This window comes from Schistocerca americana, chromosome 2 (assembly GCF_021461395.2).
Source record: "Schistocerca americana isolate TAMUIC-IGC-003095 chromosome 2, iqSchAmer2.1, whole genome shotgun sequence".
Lineage (NCBI taxonomy): Eukaryota > Metazoa > Arthropoda > Insecta > Orthoptera > Acrididae > Schistocerca > Schistocerca americana.
In genome coordinates, this window is record NC_060120.1 from 198383577 (window position 1) to 198387525 (window position 3949).

The following is a 3949-nucleotide window of genomic DNA, read 5'->3' on the forward strand; positions in this document are numbered from 1 at the left end:
TGTTGTGTTTCTTTTGTGAACAGTGTTTAAATTCATTCAAAAAAAAAATCCATATTCTAAATATTTTTTTTATTTTCCATTGTAATTCAATTAATTTTCTTTGCAAATGAGAAATACGAGGATGGTAAATCTACCCCGAGGTTTTCCTTGGTTTTCCTTTGTGGGGTTTGGCCGAATGGCTAGATTATTCGTTTAAGACATCCCAAGGCGAGTGACAGAAGCTTTGAGTGATGATGAAAAAGGTTTCTGATCACATCTCATGCCATCCTCGACAAATGAATAAAAGCAAGCATGTAAGCTATGCATATAAGCTGCATCAGGAATTCAGCACAGGCTTTGTCAGCAGTATATGCACCCAAATCTATAATTTACATTTAGATAGTCATTCACTAATACCAAAATATCATAAGAAATGCAGTGGACATTAATACTCTAGTGGACATTAATACAGCGTCATAAACAATCACCGATATAGTGTTGTGTGAACGCTCGTGTTTGTTTTTGCCCAATAACGTTCGTCCACAAGAGGGGCATATATGATGTATCATGCGGCGTAACTTGCTGTGACAGTGCGAGAGAGAGACAAAGATATTGTTTATTACTCTGTGGCGGTCAGCGCTCACATAATTATTCTTAGGATATAGTTTTTGTTTTGTTCTTGTTAAGAGTAATTTTGGGTGAGGAGAGCCATTCTTGTAATGTAAGAAATCTACGCCATTGCGAAGTTTTGATTCACATTGTAAAATATAAGTGCATATGGAAGGAAATCAGTTAATAGAACATTAAAATATTGTTCATTTCACGAAGATACGTCTTATTTTACACCCAGCGATATACTGCTATTGTGATTTACTAATAAACAACAGCTGAGAACAGTTCCGACGGGAGCGTTCAGTTCTAGTGAAATAGTTCGATCTTTTCTTCGGAAAAGAAGTCACTTCATGGATCATTCAAATCCACAATAGTAACTGGACATTTCTCAGAACTGAAAGCAATCTGTTTGCTATGCAACAGAGCCGCGAAGAATATTTCTCCGTACTTTGGTTACCACTTTCAGCTCAACACTGTATCTGCAGCATCTGGAGCAGATTTCAACAACAGCGGAAGGGTGTAATCGCTATCAGTTTCACACAGCGCCCTGTGTACGCTGTATGTATTTACCCACAACAGTGAACATACAGCTACTCACACACATAGAAAGACAATACTAGGTGGTGTGGGGAAACATTTCAGTATAAAGGCCCTGTAGAGCTAAACAGTAATTAGCCAAGTAAGAGAAAGGAGTCTTTATATATGGCTGTGAGCCAACAGCATCCGGTGTTCCCAGGCGGTCACCCATCCAAGTACTAACCGGGCCCGATGTTGCTTATCTTTGGTGATCGGACGAGAACCTGTGTATTCAACATGGTATGGCCGTGCGAGCTCTGATTTCCCTTATTTTATCGTGGTGATCGTTTCTCCCTATCTAGGTCGGTGTCAAAATATTTTCGCTTTTGGAGGAGAAAGTTGGTGATTGGAATTTCGTCAGAAGATTCCGTCGCAACGAAAAACGCCTTTGTTTAGAGAAGTCCATCCCAAATCTTGTATCATTTCAGTGACACTCTCTCCCCTATTTCGGGATAATACAAAACGTGCTGCTCTTCTTTGAACTTTTTCGATGTACTCCGTCAGTCCTATCTGGTAAGGATCCCACACCGTGCAACAGTGTTCTAAAAGAGGAAGTACAAGCGTAGTGTAGGCAGACTCCTTAGTAGATCTGTACATTTTCTAAGTGTTCTGCCAGTAAAACGCAATCTTTGGTTAGCCTTCCCCAACACATTTTCTATGTGTTCCTTCCAATTTAAGTTGTTCGTAATTGTAATTCCTATGTGTTTAGTTGAATTTACGGCATTTAGATTTGATTGATTTATCATGTAACCAAAGTTTAAGGAATTCCTTTTCGCACTCATATGGATGACATCACACTTTTCGTTATTTAGAGTCAACTGCCAATTTTCCCACCATTCAGATATATTTTCTAAATTGTTTTGCAACTTATTTTGATCTTCTGATATCTTTGTAGGTTGATTAACTACAGCGTCATCTGCAAACAACCTAAGGTGGCTGCTCTGATTATCTCCCAAATCGTTTATATAGAAAAGAAACAGCAAAGGGCCTATAACACTACCTTAGGGAACCCCAGAAATCACTTCTGTTTTACTCGGTGACTTTCCGTCAATTATTACGAACTCTGACCTCTCTGACAGGAAATCACAAATCTAGTCACATAACTTAGACGATATTGCATATGCACGCAATTTCACTACAAGCCGCTTGTGTGGTACAGTGTCAAAAGCATTCCGGAAATCCAAAAAATACGGAATCGATCTGAAATCCCTTCCAACAGCACTCAACATTTCATGCGAATAAAGAGCTAGATGTGTTTCACAGGAACGATGTTTTCTGAACCCATGTTGACTGTGTCAATAGACCGTTTTCTTAGAGGTAGTTCATAATGTTCGAACACAATATATGTTCCAGAATCCTGCTGCATATCGACGTTTACGATATGGGCCTGTAATTAAGTGGATTACTCCTACTACCTTTCTTCAAAATTGGTGTGACTTGTGCAACTTTCCAGTCTTTGGGTACGGATCTTTCGTCGAGCGAACTGTTGTATATGATTATTAAGCATGGAGCTAATGCGGCAGCGTACTCTGAAAGGAACATAACTGGTAAACAGTCTGGACCAGAACACTTGCTTTTATTATGTGATTTAAGTTGCTTCACTACTCCGAGGATATTTACTTCTACGTTACTCATGTTGGCAGCTGTTCTTGATTCGAATTCTGGAATATTTATTTCATCTTGTTTTGTGAAAGCAGTTCGGAAGGTTGTGTTTAGTAACTCTGCTTTAACAACACTGTCGTCAATAGTATCTACATTGCTATCGCGCTGAGAAGGAATTGATTGCTTCTTGCCGCTATCATACTTCACATACGACCAGAGTCTCTTTAGATTTTCTGCCTGGTTTCGAGACAAAGTTTCGTTTTGGACACTGTTATAAGCATCTCGCATTGAAGTCCGCGCTAAATTACGAGCTTCTGTAAAATATCTTGGGGATTTTGCGTGTATTTAAATCTGGCATGTTTCTTTCGTTGTTTCTGCAACAGCGTTGTGACCCGTTTTATGTATCAAGGAGGATCAGCTCCGTCGTTTGTTAATTTATTTGGTATAAATCTCTCAATTGCTGCCGACACTATTTCTTTGAATTCAAGCCACATCTGGTCTACACTTATATTATTAATATGGAAGGAGTGGAGATTGTCTCTCAGGAAGGCGTCAAGTGAATTTCTCTCTGCTATTTATGAATAGGTATATTTTTCGTTTATTTTTGGAGGATTTGGGGGTTACAATATTCAGTCTCGCTACCAAAACCCTGTCCTCACTTATCCCTGTATCCGTTTGATGCTCGTTATTAACTCAGGATTATTTGTTACTAAGTGTGTTTTCACAACCTTTTACTATTCGCGTGCGCTCATGATATAAATGCTCTAAATAATTTTCAGAGAATACGTTTAGCACAATTTCGGGTGATGTTTTATGCCTACCTCCGATATTAAACATGTATTTTCGCCAACATATCGAGGGTAAATTAAAGTCACCACCATGGTATGAGTCGGGTACGTGTTTGAAATCAAATTCAATTTTTCTTTGAACCTTTCGGCAACTGTATCACCTGAATTGGGAGGTCGGTAAAACGATAAAATTATTATTCTTCTAACAGCAACAAACACGAAACCGCCAACCGCGTTTAGCCTGTCCTTTCAGAACACCGTTAGGTCCTTCCCAAAAATTTCGACTCAGCTTATCTCCGGCTTTAGCCAGCTTTCAGTGCCTCTAACGATTTGAGCATCGGTGCTTTCTATTAGCGCTTGGAGCTCTGGTACTTTCCCAACACAGCTACAAT

General features: G+C 39.2%; 1 pseudogene; it reads right to left on the reverse strand.

Annotated features, from left to right (window-relative positions):
- Positions 1-1302: 1302 nt before the first annotated feature.
- Positions 1303-1421, reverse strand: LOC124597361 (annotated as a pseudogene).
- Between the last annotated feature and the right edge of the window lie 2528 nt (positions 1422-3949).